We start from the raw sequence: 15,534 nt of genomic DNA, 5'->3' as shown, positions 1-15,534 counted from the left end.
GCGTCGTCCTTCGTCGTTGGCGTCGTCCCGCGTCGTTGGTGTTGTCTCAGCACTGGACGTTGACGGCGACTCGAACCTGAGGCAGATCGTGCACCGTGAAATAGTTGTTAAGGAGCGGAGAAATGAAGAACTTCCGCACAGAATGTCAAGGGAATCTGGTGCGACACTTTTCTACCGCACTGCAAATTAAGGCGAAGCACTTTTTAATAGTTTCCACAGTAAATGGTGTTGGACGAACTTTTGAAACAAAGATGAAATCAAATTCACAGTTCCGTGAGAATAATGCAGTAGGCACTTGAAATAATAAATAATGAAAGCAATCTGGAACCTTCCGAGATGCAATAATTAAGCACTTCACTCAATCTCAAAGAAAATAAATTAAATTATTTGGATACAGTCTCTGCACTTTATGCAATGAGTACGGCACGCACACTCTCGTTGAAATAAATTAGAGCTTCTACGAAAATATAAAGAAACAGTTTATGACAGTCCAAGTTCTGTTATGTCGTAATTTCTTAGAGGCAAGATTATCACTGGGGCGTAATTTTAGACAGTTTTATGAGGGGAACTGACATAGTCTTTTAATGAAATAAAGTTTGGCACAGTTTATGCTAGGAAATATTAACACTGTTTTCACGCGGAGTGATAGACACAGTCTTTAAGGAAAATAACGTAGGCACTGTTCTTTATAAAATAACGTGACACTGTTCGTAAAAGTATTGTTCAGTCGCTAGGGCACAATTTTACGAGATAGATTAACATGGTAGAGGAAACAACTACAGCACAGTCCCCGCAGTTCCTTATCCACATGTCAATTCGTAACACAATATAAAAATCAGAACCCACTAACCTCTCACATTATATACAGTTCTGGGCCGAATATAAGGCTTTTTAACCTAGCAACTGCGGGGAGAAGAATGTGGTAAATGGTTTCGCCAAATTCCACCTCATTCAATGATTAACCGAGCAGATTGCCCGGCAGAATATTTCTGTGAGATAGAAAGTTTCCGTAGGAACACTTCCTTGATGTAACGGGAGTTTTATACGGTAAGTCTCTTAATACATCTAAATATATAATAGTCAAAACGGAAAAGTGCTATTTTAGGATGTGCTTAATTTTCTCTCGGATAGACCTAGGGAAAATTACTCAATTGTCGTCCTACTCACAGTCCCGATACGGTAAGTCACACTATCACCCGTGTTGGCTAGAACGTAACATATGCAGTCCCTTTATAGATTGTTAAATACACAATAACTGTTTTATTTGATTGCATTTAATTTCCTTTTCTTACGATTTATCTTATTTTAATGTATGTTGATTAATATGCCTTTCAATATCATTTTGGATAAATGCAAATTCTGTTCATTGGGATCTATTAATTAGGATTTATTTAAAGATCGTAATAGGTTCTCTGAATATAGATAGGTCAACAGATCGATCTCAAGAAGGGTTTCTAAATGCGTGTTGTATGTGTGTGTATAAATGCGTTGAGAAATAGACAGCAAGCTTTTACTTGTAGTGGTAGTTTGAAAAGGGATGGAATATTGGGTGCCTTGCTCAATGATGACTTGTGTGTTGAATATACCTTATTCACTTGAAGGGGCAGTTATGGCGAGAGAAATATTTCAAAAGAACGTTCTTCGATTCTTAGAAACTGGGCATCCAAAACTTACGTCCATGCTTGATACTAATTACGTTTGTTAAACTGCCTTCCCTGCAATGAAACGAGTGAAATCAATGACCAGAAACCGATTAACGGCTGAAATAGGACCTCATATTCATATAACTAAATATATTAAATGTGAGTGACTCCAAATATTTTGTAAAAATTGTTCATAATCATTGTTCTCATTTTAACAATGTACATTGTACATGACACATTTCGTATTAATATTGTTGTAGCAAACTAATCATTCAGGTCTTAAGAACAATATGCTCTAAAATTTAAATCCCTGTATATTAATGTTTTTATACTTCAAAATTTTCTCGCCCTCAAGGATTGATCTTTCTTAATTCCGGAACTCAGTGCATTACTAATTCGCCAACGCTTATCTACACCTTTGGCTTAAAAAATCTGCATTTAAATGGTTGGGCTAGGCATTTAAACTGCCAGTTCCGTCGTTGGTACTGAACGTGTTAAATAGGATTTAAAATAGTGACTATAAAAATATATACGAATTTATAGTAACTGCATACTTCACTAGTAACATTTTAAATTATTTCCTGAACTATGCTAATTAGGAGTGCCAATTAAATATTACTCTATTTTTGGAAGGAAGAATTATAACAAAGCTTTATCAAATTACTCACCAGCTACATTACAGTTGACTACTCCCAATGTCTCAACGTTTTGTTGTGTTTTATGCCTCATTTCAGCAGAATATTTCTAAATTGAGAGAACATCCTCTCATCCTCACAGAATATGGTTGGAAATACGTAAACGAGGCTGATTGTCTTGGTGATCTGTCTCATAATGTGGTGGAAGAAATTCACAAACGACATAATATATTAATTAATTTAATAATAATTTATTTATATCCTTAACATTGTCCTGAAATCTTCACCCGTATTTCCAGGAATTTTAACCTAGACCAAAGTATATACTGCACACCGTAGCTACTATCTTCACTAGCAACGATTATCTAGCCTCCACTCATAATGCGGTGGATACATTTGGTCATAAGATTTCAGTGCTGCACTGTGACTAGATGTAGTAAAACATATGTTCCACCTTCTGTTACACCAATCATACGTGTACAATTATTCTCCACTAACTTACAAGACTTACCGATATAAAAATTAAATTAAATAAATTTAAAAGAAATATCATAATTTTAAGTGCATGTACAGACATCTCTACTCACTTGTAAATGCCTTTAATTTATATGAATTTGACTTTAATAGATTCTGAATTTTACCCTACACGTTTAGCAGTTACAGGAATAAGAAGGCATTTTAGGTAGTGTCCTCAGCCTAGTTGTAACATTAAGACATCTGGACGTTTGGGAAAACCTCAGAAATAGGGAATCAGTTAAGTTCATTATCAAACAGCACCGCTTAGTGTATACAGTCATGATATAATATTAATACGTAATAAATGATTTATTACGCCTTGCACATCTTTTATTCTAAGATTAACATTTATATTCTTCCAATTGAGCTTGATGAAGATTTTAGTTATTCATTGTGTACTTTTCTTTTCAACAGACTCATTGCCCACTATTAGTATCTCTGAGCCTCTGCCCACTCCCACTAGTGCAGAGCAATTGCCAATTGATATGACATCTGAGTCACTACCCCGTGAATCTATTTCAATGCCATCAAGAGTTTCCAGAGGCACGGATCCAATAGTACCACCCGGCATATCAGGAGGTAAGGATATTTTCTCAAATGTATATTGGTATTCTACGTCCAGTACACAATGTTTCTTTTCTTGTTCGAGAAAAATATAAGACAGACTTAGAGGTAGATTAGTAACTGATGGCACAAACCATTGCAGATACATGAGCTTGGAGGGGAAAAGAGAGGAAGGAAAGTAGAGGACGATAATTACATCTGCACTGCTTACTTGAGATCTTAACAAGAAAAACAGATACAACTACGAGGAACCGACGAGAACACTTAAGTAGCAACTAGCGATATGAACTTTCCTCTATTCTCACTTACACTGCAGCACATGGATTCATATGTACACGAAACTGCTTTTGTGCCCTGTTTACATTTTGTGCCTTCGGTCTGCAATCTGCCTATACATTCATTTCTATGGCCAAACGATCCCCTGTAGGAACTAAGGAAATGTCTCGGGTTTCACTTGACTGTCTTCAAACAATGTTATGTTTTACGAGCTAAGTCATACTGGGTAGTGTTTAAAGTAAATTATGATATGTCATGTGGAAGATTTACATTGCTTCTCTTGATCACGAATCCTATAGGGATATAATTTGAAATCTATGGGATTTAGAGTTTAATTTTGCATCTTCTTCTCTGGTATCAAAATTCATTAAGAATAAAAATATGATTATCCCTTTTGGGAAGTTGACCAAAGACATATATTGAATTCTTATTGTGCCATTTCTCGGTTATATGAAGTTCCGTCCATAAGAAGGACAAAGATGGAGCTCAGGTATCTTAGAATATTTAACGTCAAAAGGGTCTGATCATACCGCAAGCGAAGGCGAAAGTATTCACCTCAGGCGGGAGAGAAAAATAATTTAGATCCAGAAGGCAGTGAAAAGGATCGAACGTGAAGATTGTTACTAACAATTATTTAAAAAAAAAGTAGAAAACGAGATTTAATTGCTACTTGAAAAATACGAGTCGAAGACGAAAGTAACTACATCAGAATTTTAAGGACAGTATCGACAAGAAATCAGCTCAACGGGAACAAAGAACGGATTTTTTAGAAGCTACGTTGCAAATTAAGTGGATGACTAGTAATTTCATTCCGCGAATTTCAAGATACGTGGAAGGTTGGAAATAAATGGCAACAAGCTTACGTCACCGCAGTCTCTGCTGACGTATTACACGATATCACCAAAGTTAAAGAGTTACAGAAAGGGAATCCTACAATAACCCGGAATAGATTGAAGAAAGAGAATCTGTTCATTTCAAATCATAAAATTACATTATCCCAAGAAAAATATTTGACAAGTAGATCAACTCTTTCAAAAGGAAACAATCTTTGCATTAGACAGTTTCTCACAGCTGTTCACGATGGAAATGCTAATTAATCTTATTTGCTATTCTATTCCAACTAGTCCAGAGATGAGCAAGTTGTTCTAAGAAGATGATAGGCCAGACTGCCCAAATGGGTGCCATCGGATGACGTTGCCTACCGAGAGATGACTAAGCCCAGAGGAGAATTATGCCAATATTTCCCGTTCACCTAGGGAAATAAGAGGCGATGTTTCAATATGTCCTGTCAGCTGGACATATGCCGACGACTGGAGCTGCTGAATTCAGATAAGTCTTACTTTTAAATTAGTGTAATAATGTTTATATTCATATGTAAGTGTAATATGATTTTTTAATTTGTTCCGTGCGAAATAATTAAGCGACAGTAGTGGTGTAGTGAGTTAAAGCAAAGGTGGATAGGTAATCTTCGGATATGTATGACTAATCCTTAGATAGGTAGTCAATCAGTGATGAAAGCCTACGTTCGAGATATGATCCATGTAGTGTGAAATACTGAGTTCGTTAAGGTGACAGTGAGTTGTATGATATGTCAAAGAGCGATGTAGGTACGTGTGTACATTGGTTATGACTAATGAATGTCAAGTTAGGAACCAGCAGTAGGATATGCTTGCTAAATAGACAAATGTGTTTATGATAATTGGAGGTTATGACGGAATGAAGGTCATAGTATCTTGAAATATGTCCATGAACCGTGATTAAAATAATAAGGGCCACGATTGAAGGAAGTGAACCCGTATTTAGTAAAGGAGACGGAATAAATGTTTGAAAGTATAATAAGGATATTTTAAGAGAAGTTGATATGTGATAGATAATTTAGAATCGTGGTAGTTATTGATTCTTCACGAGGATGAGCACGGTGATGTAGTAGTGGACTTAATGGTTTTTCATGTTGAGTTTTGCTAATAAGGAAATGAATATGTAGCAGTTTCATGTACTGTTTATCTTACGAGCAAGCATAAAGAAATTCAAATAAGATCGGAGTGACATCTGTTGGTTAGCGTGCACACTTGGTAGTGTCAACGAAATCTTAGTCAGGAGGATGAACTAAACACATGTACTGTCACAAATGTTTTCTAATTCTAATCTTTTCTCAGATGAGAGGAAATATAGTAACTTCTTAGGCAACATCCTATCACTGATGACTGAATGAAAATGTAGGAATTATATTCGACGGTCAAGTCTTCACACCATGCACCACTTTAGATAGTATATTTCAGATGAGACTAGTAGAGTAGTCGTTAGCAGGTATAATATCGCACGTATGGTCAACTTAAAATGATGAGAGGATTCGAATCTTAAAATGATATGTGTATCTTATTGGTACTTATTGAACCTTTTATGAAAATTACATTGATTTAAAAGAGGACTTATCAATCTTCACGCAGAAGAATAACATAAATAAGGAGCATGAATATTCAACATTGTAACCCAATTATGTGTAAAAGTATTAGGAAACTATCCTCCCAGGTTAATATTCATAGATATCTATTTATATGCTGAGAAAGATAGGAATGATTATATGTCAGTAAATGAATATGAGCTCCGAGGGAGAGCTAATAATTAACTCAAAACCTGATATGCAATACAGGAGAATTCCAATTCATGAGATATGGTTCTAAATCTCAAATCGCGTCCTGGATACCATGAAAAAGACACCCTCAGTCTATATTTTAGCTTGTTAGGACTCATGTTGTAAATATTTTTCTTTTCCTTTTCTAGGGTGCACCCAGATAAGTTTTTTTAGTTACACAAGTAAGTTTTTTAGTTACTTATACGAATTTTAATTACTCACATATGTTATAAACTATTTCACTAGTTTAAGTATCCAAACATATTTGACTTCATCGTTTCAATCCATTAATTTTACACTTTGTTCCGATTTGATCATTTCTTTAAGGGCCTAAGAGGGTGAATTTGATACATTTTTTTTGGACTCATGATTTTTGATTTGATAATTATGAGCTGGATCACAATAATGTTTAGCTGAATAGTGGCTTATGCGGAATTCAATAATTTGCCGAATATTATATTTTGTCCCTGATTTTTTTTGGGCAACCAAGATCTAAGCACTTAGTGCAATAGATTTCAGTAGATTTATTGTAAAGAAGACGAAATCAAGCAACATTTCCTTTAGAATGCATAGTGGGTGCCGGATGTGTCAAATACCGGCAGATTATCGATAAACTTTGCTTACAGATATTTTTGCCCGATACCGTCATTTCTTCGATTCTTTCTTTTTACCCAGAAATGTGGAAGTGCTGAATGAAAGAGTGATATGGAGAAGTTAGAAGAGGAAAGGAAATAATTAATTATATAATCGAATAAAGAAATAGGTAGACTTATGAGATTAAGTCCATGTTCACTAGAAATAGGCCAAGTGATCAGATGATTATGCAGTTTCCTCTACCAGATTTTCTTGAGAGAGGATAGCTTAACATTCGACTTCTGGATTGAAACATTTATATAATAAACAAATATGTAAAAATTTTAAACAGTTCTTTCAATGTGTTTCGTAGCGTAGAGACTTAGATTTAAGTGGATGAATGCGGTAACAACTTGATAGCATAAGAAATAGAATAAGCAACATATGAGATTCGTTTCTATATGTGATTTAAGTTTTTCTTTGGCTCCGTATGGTATGTCTTTCTCTTATTCGGAACTCATAGCCCAAATGATAGAATTATATTAGTCGGAAAGGTCATAATTAAGCTAGCCTGGATATTATGCGTCCTCTCAGGGAGCCAGGAACGGCGCATTATACTTTGCAAACCCATATATAATCATTCTCAACTACGGGAACAGGTTTCTTGAAAGAAATTTCTACAAATATTTCCTCCGAGAAAACTTGTTTGCCATATTATTTATGAAAGAGCTAAAATCCAGCCTTTATAACATCCAACCACGCCAACTGCAGCAGTACGGTACCCAAAAAGTCATGTACGAACACCGTTTTACTGATAAAGTGAATTCAGAAGCTTCCCTTATGCTGTACAAGTTCTTTCTAATGATATCCATTTTCTTTATACGTTTACAAAACTGACTAGTCTAGTCACTAGGTTTCACAGAATGGGTATACTTGAGAGATAAATATTTTAATGTTTTATATTCGTCACGGTGGGTGTTAGCATTGTTTTAGAGTACGACGTTACCACAACGCTGATATTTTATGGTACATCTGTTTTTCTGTAAATAAAGTAGTGTTGGTCCTAATAGAAGGTAGCCTCCAGTATTAAGTGTCCTTTGATTTTGGGAAGTTATTTACTGGGAAAATTAAAGAGTGATTTTAATTATACCACTCTCAATTTCTGCTGTGTCCAAGACAACGTAAACAGTCCTTGAAATTTAAGAACAATTCTTTTATTTTAATATTAATCATTAAGGGTTTTCTTCAGTTATATTTCGTATGGTTGATACGAGAGCAAATTTAAAAGCGGAATTTTCCCGTTGGCATTGTGCACTAACAGTTTGACAGCATAAAAGGAGTTCTGATTCTGCATCATTTATTTATATACCTCGGGCATGCATTAAATTCTCATACGCTACAGCAAGACGGATGACTCTGAACGTACAGTAAAAATGTTTACGGAATATAATATAATGTATTATTCCCTTCAAACTGACAAGTTATTTCGTGATATGATGGTGTTTTCTGTGCCTTAAAATGTTGAAGACTCCGGAATACACTGAGTACGCGATTTATCATTAACACAGTTGTCTTTGCTCTTCGACCACGGAGTGGACAATTATGCATTTTCAGGATAATGGTGTTCTGAAAAGTAACGGCAGAATTTGTACTATAAAAATCGACTGGCTTGTTTCAGGATGTTCAACGATGTCTTAAGCCAAAACGACAGGGGACGTGCTGGAAACATCCGATAGTTTGAAATTGATTCGATCGGTGTACCACCTGTGACGGTAATGTTCGGTGAATAGCCGTGTACTAACAACATAGATGAACGATGCACGACAGTGACCTTACAGTTCTTCGAAATATTCCTCCCATAGCTATGCACTGATGAGATAGGCGATATATGTCATGAGAACTTTGCAAGAATGCTTAATTTGGGATGGTGTTCAAAAGCCCCGTCACGTTTCGTTGGATGTCAGGAATTTCGTCATGTGTCTTTCCTTTCAAAGCGAGTTTAATGCGTGACTTTTCGGCTCTGACCTTTTTCCGACGAGGGGATCCCGGAGAGCGCCATTCCATGTTTTTCCTTTTCGTTTCAAGGAAGTACCTGAGACCCCAGGTTTCATCCTCAGTGACAATACAGTTCAATTAATTTGGTGTCGCATCCGCCGTTTCGAAAACATCCTGTGAAGCCTGTAAACGTGCTTGCTACTGATCGTCAGTCAAGTGATGTGGCACGAGACGAAAACACGTTTTCCTCTTCCCACAATTCTGGGTAACGTTTTGGAGCACGGATTCACGGTTAATCTGCAGTTCATCTGGTATCATTGGAACATTTATTCGCCGGTCGTTCGTGATTAATATCCTCACCTTCTCAATGTTTTCGCCACTGACGGCTGTCTCCGGTCTTCCGCTACGGGGGTCGTCAGAAACTCTTTCCTGGCCTCCTTGAAAACGGGCGAACCACGCGTGCACACATCTCAAGGACAATGCTTAATCTTCATATCCACGCTCCGGCATCGAATGCGTTTCCTTCTGGGTCTTACCAAGCTTGAAACAAATATGTACATTGATATTTGGTAGTTCATGTTCCTGTTCGCAGTTCAGAACAAACCCTCTAAACACGTAATGTGTCAAACAAGTCTTACACGGCACACCCACGAAGCTCAACTACACAACGTTGGGAGCAGGTGGTCAAAACCGTCTGCTATGCAGGTGCAGCGTTGTGTGCTACCAGTGTTTCCGGATCGACCGTTCTGACTTCATTCACCGAAATTTACAGTCACAAGTTGTATATTATGTTACGTTGCTTAACATATGCGGCGATTTTAACAGCACTGGCTGCTTTACTTTAGATTTTAGATTTAGATTTATTATTTTTCTTTAGATCTACAGTAATAATACTCATTTGATCCGATATAAAGAAAAATAACAATGTCCAGCCTAAGCCAAATTTCATACAACTAACTTGGTGGACCCCCACACAGGCGGAATACCAGACAACCATGCAAGGTTCCACCCCTAGCTAAATCTGTTAAGCTGCCTCTAACATGGACGGATGACCAGCTCACATGCTAGGGCACCCCCTACATCTAAATTAAGCCTATAACTAATTACTTACAACATTAAATCTATACTACTTCTATCCTAGTACCTCTTATCATTAGCTAATAAATCACTCCCCAATACTATCTCAATACACATAAATACACCTTCACTTGAATAAATACCCTCTAAACTTCGCTATCTCTCTTAATATCCATCCATCGAACTCAACAATCATTCACTTCATTTCCATGCCACATATCATTACATATCTACCTCTTATCATAAAGACACCTTTACTAGAATAAATACCCACTAAACTTCGCTATCTTTCTTATCATCCATTCGCCACCATGCCCCTGCTGAGTATACCCACAAACCTTTGCACATTCCATTCCTCCTACATTTCCTCTACTTGACTCTCTCAGGGTTGCTGATTCCATGCTTCAGCGGTATTATGAATGTCACAGACCTCATACATGCTAACCTTAGCACATTCCATTCCTACTACATTTCCTCTACTTGACTCCCTCGTGGTTGCTGATTCCATACTTCCGTTGCACTCACATTCTGCTAACACGTATTCTACTCATGTTGCAACTTTATCACTGCACTACCTGTCTGTTCCTGCTCATCTTATTCAACCATGCTTAATCTAATTAAATAATCATCTAAAACCAACTTTGCTTGCCGATTTACCATTAACTAATAAATCACTTACCAATACCATTTAAACTTCGCTACCTCTCTTATCATTCATCCATCATCATCTTTATACAGACCCCATCACTTGAATAGATACCATCTAAACTTCGCTACCTCTCTTATCATATATCATCATCACCTTTCATACTTAACACTTCAATTCCAGTAGATACCATCCAACCTCCTTTATATCTCCAAACTCGTAACAATTACACTACACATATAGACATATCATTCTTCACTTGAATAAATACCCTCTAAGCTTCACTACCTCTCTTATTATCCATCCATCGCACTCCACAATCATTCTCTTCAATTCCATACCACATATCCTTACATATATACCTCTTATCATTAACTAATAAATCACTCACCAATACGATCTCAATACACATAAAGACACCTTCACTTGAATGAATACCCTCTCATCTATTTCATAACACAGGCAAACCATGTTACTTACTACTGTTACTTGTCTTTTTACTTCTCGTAATTACTCCTTCTTCCATTTTTCCCTTCTTACCCCATAGCTCCTTCAAACTCAAGCTTCTCCCTTTAACCACGGCACTTCTTACTTCTGCTTCCTCCCTCAAACCATTATTCTCGCTCCGATTCTGTCCACTTGTGTTTCCCTGTGATTCTTCTTCCATCCTCTCTTCCTGCATCCTGCTTTCTTCACTCGCGCTGACCTCCGACACTAGTTCGTTCATTAATTTCCTGACTACTTCCATCCTCCTTGCATTTCCTTTTTCTTCAGCTCTTTTTACGATCGCTTCCCAGGAACCCCATCTACTCAGTGTTCCTCCCTTTACAGTATGTACATCAGCCCTGGTAGTTTCTTCTTGCCTCGAACACTCAGCCCTGCTTTTTCCTTCTTGCCTCACATCAGCCCTGGTAGTTTGTTCTTGCCTCGAACTCTCAGCCCTGCTTTTTTCTTCTTGCCTCAAACTCTCATCCATTGATTTCAGTTTCGACACTGTCCACTTCCGGGTCCAATTCCTGTCGCTTACCACAAGTATCTGACCACTAATATACGCTCTCAGCCCCTGGATTTTCGCTTTCACTAAGTGTTTCTTTAGAATTTTGAAATTCCTACTCTCTTCTCTTCCGAAATCCCTCTTAACTCCAATTTTCTCACTCTGCAGATTACCAGCGTTCCTTATCACTATATCTGCCATCAATGAAGATAGCAGCGACACTTTTATGGGCCTGTACCCTCCCACCTTGCCAACTCTCTCCACATTGTCTATATCGACCTCACTGAAATTAATTTTCATTTTATTTTGTATGAGATCTACCACTTTGTAAATAATGTCCACTTTAGATTCTGACTTTTCTTCCTCCACCCCGTAAATAAATATGGATTTCTTCTTACGCTCCTGTCTGCAAACTGCTACTTCTTTCTTCAGGTTTACCACCTCCTCTTCCATATTTTTTATTTTCTCCCTTAGTGACACCAGATCTTTCTCGCTGTCTTTCATTATTGCCTTCGTATTTTTCATGTAATCCTGGATCCACTGTCTCGTCTTTTCGTACTCCTGGACTTGCTCCTGAAGCATCTCTTTTACTTGCTCGAACGGGCATAACTCCTGTACTACCTCTTTTACCACTTTTCTCATAACTTCTACGTCTACCCAGCTCATCCTATCCATCTCTTTGCCGTCTACTTGGCCCGACCGCTTCCCCACTCCTACTCCACTCCACTCCACAGGCGCACGTCACACGACACGTCTGTTCTCCTTACTGGCTTCCGCTAGACTGGCTGCTTTACTTTCTTACTAAACACGCACATTAAACAATTGCGAATGGACACAACATTTCATTAACAATTTCTCTTAAAATGAAGAAGATGAGAGTGAAGGTGGTGATTAATGATCAATACACATCATACAATATTAAATACTTCATCATTACTCACCTACTTCATCGTTATCTTCTTCATTTTAAGGGCAAATGTGAAATGAAATGTTGGCGTTAATTCGAAGAAGGCGGCAATCGGGACTCTTACCTCACCCAAGTATTTTGAACTGTTTAAATGTACCTTAACTACTGTCACTAAAGTATCTGAAATTATATAATGTAGGTGCCTACTGTCACTGGAAACTATCTGAAATACGTTCACGGCGCTATACACATTATCGGAATACCGCTGGATGGCCGCGTAATGCTTAAGTCCATTCAAATTACTCTGCCGAATGATAGGCCTGCTACTGAGCTTACAGGACGAATGAAGTACAGTCTATCGACCCTGGTCATACAAGTGAAGAATATGGTAGGGCTTTGTTCGACGATGGCAATATTATTTCTTTAATTAAAAACGAATTCCATCCTTTTATGCCGTAAATCCACAAAGTGAGAAATGACTTTATCGTCAAAGTCAGTCATATCGTAAATGAGGAATCCGGCAATAGAAGATATTGCCAGAGTAGCCTGTAGTTCTTTGGTCATTGTGGTGCGTAGAACTATCTTTATACGAGCCAGTGCAGAAAAGGAGCGCTCTGCTTCGGCTGTGGGCACGGATATTGTCACAATTACCCTGAAAAGCTTAAGCGTTTGTTTGAACATTGATTTTAGTTTATTTTCTGAAATAAATGCAAGGTGTGGTAGAGCACATTGACTTGGCTGTATCTGTCCGTTTATAAATCACTTCTAATATCGTCTTTATCCTTTCTTTCTGCAGCATTGGATAATGTAACACAGAGGAATTAAGTACATTTTCTGGAACGTTTATGTAGTATTTGTTAAATGAATCGGAGTACATTAGTGTTGAAGCTTCAATACACCTAGTAAATGCAAACCAATTATGCACGTTGTTGTGTTACGCACTTTGGGAAGTCAGAAATAGCCTTTTTTATTTGGACAGAAAATATTTCGCGTTTTTGTAGCTGATTGTATAGTGTGTCAACAAGCAGCACTAATTTGTGAAAAACAAACAACCAGAACATGAATATTGTATCCACAAGAGCACCGCGCAGTCCCCTGGCTTCATTTACGCTAATAGACGTTTTACCTTCTTCTTCTTCTATTCTACGAAAGCACACAATCAGTTTCTCCCTATTCTCGAAAACTACATTCACCGTACGAATGTTGTAGTTCCAGCGAGTCTTGATTGCCCGGGGCAGTATAGTCTTCACTATTTCATTCAAGAGGCATCATTTGTAAGACGTGTTGGAACAAAAAGTTCGGATTGGGGACAGGTTACAGAGGAATAATTTGACTTGAGGATTGTACGAACAAGCCTGCTGCACTGTCAGAATAAATTGGTGACCTTTGCAATGAGTGAAATATGCATTAGCGTTGTGTACTTTCAATGTCGCAGGCACACCACATGTCCCCCTGCTCAATACGCAGGCTCCGTCATATCTAAGACAAATAAGTTTATGTGGTGTGTTCCTTAATATGGGATTGGTAGATCTAACAGACACTGACTGAGTCCACCCGCTGTCCCGTCGGTTGGATTTATGAAGCACCAAAACCTTTTATGGTCATGCATATCGAAAACAAGTACCAACTGGCATGCGTTTGTAAGATCCGTTGTTTCATCTGCTTCTATTGCAACGAACAGAGATTCCCCAATTACTGAAGAAATTTGTTCCATTGTCACATACAACATACTGTCAACGACTTACTATTAAATACAGAAACTTTGGTCAGGTGTTCTTTCATAGCAACGTCTATTTCAGCTGTAAAATGACAGGATTTATAGAATTTTCTGCCTCATCATGGTCACGGAGTACCACTTCAAATACAACGTAGAATTTTATGCACTGAATAATTCTGCGTAATATGTGCGTATTTTTCCTAACATATCATTGTGTTTTTTAATGGATTGGCGATATGCTGAATCCAGTTGAATCACTATATAAACTTTCCCTAGCACAGCTAATTCCATGAATGAATTGATATGTTGATAGAAACTTTCGTGCTTTTTAAGTTTTCTTTCAAATGTTTGAGACTTTTGAATTCTGGTTTTCGTGCACTTTCTGTGTTGTCCGATTAATGTGCACTGAAAAAGAATGAAAACGCATTCCTTGAATCACAGCCACATAACAACTCGTAATTTGTAGGGCCGATGACCTTCGATGTTAGGCCCCTTTAAACAACAAGCATCATCATCATCATCGTAATTTGTATACATCCCTGGCTTGAATCTACTTCGATATTCGCGCGCTTTATATTGTCCGACTTGTTCCAATTGTAAATGTGGTCTTGGTCGACCCAGTTTCTTTATCTCCGTCGTTTCCTTTACGGATAGTTGAAAAAATGTATACTTAAAATATAACTCAGGAATTCATTGTACGTAGCCTACAGGTTAATCATACCCGAGTGATGTACCTTATGCGACTCTTCATAGGGATTTTGTAGTGTATATACGCACACAGCACACGAGAGTTTTACTTTTAACGACACCACATTAAAAATATTACGATATAGGACATTTCTAATTTCATAAGCCAGTGCAGCTTATGAAACATTTGAACAGAACATTTGAAACAGATACTCTGCTCGGTGCGACAGACTTCTCGTATTTTTAAATCGTTGTAGGCTGGCTTCGTCAATGACCCAATCTCCCAATCTGTGCATTTAAAGGTGTAGTTCTACGCATGCACGAAAGAAAATGTCCTAAGGAAGGGTCATCATCTAAAGTCACAGGCACAGCATGACTTGCCAGCGAAGAGCACGCTGGATGAAGCAAAGTGCGTGTCTTATTTAAACATTGACGCACTTGCAGCATGCGGTGTCTAATATCAAAACTGAATGCATCAACATTCAAGGAGATAATACTTGTATAAACCTGTATTAGCAGTTACTTAGCTGGAGGGGCACGTGCCCCTCTGCCCTTTAGAGCGAGCCGCTACCGGCTATTAATATTTCCTTTCATAACCAGAATATTATGGGCCGTGATCAATTGGTCTGTGTTTCGAAATTGAATACAGCTTTGTTCTGCGATATTTTGCAA

Source organism: Anabrus simplex, chromosome 2 (assembly GCF_040414725.1).
Source record: "Anabrus simplex isolate iqAnaSimp1 chromosome 2, ASM4041472v1, whole genome shotgun sequence".
NCBI classification, from domain to species: Eukaryota; Metazoa; Arthropoda; class Insecta; order Orthoptera; family Tettigoniidae; genus Anabrus; species Anabrus simplex.
This window is presented reverse-complemented; position numbering follows the sequence as displayed.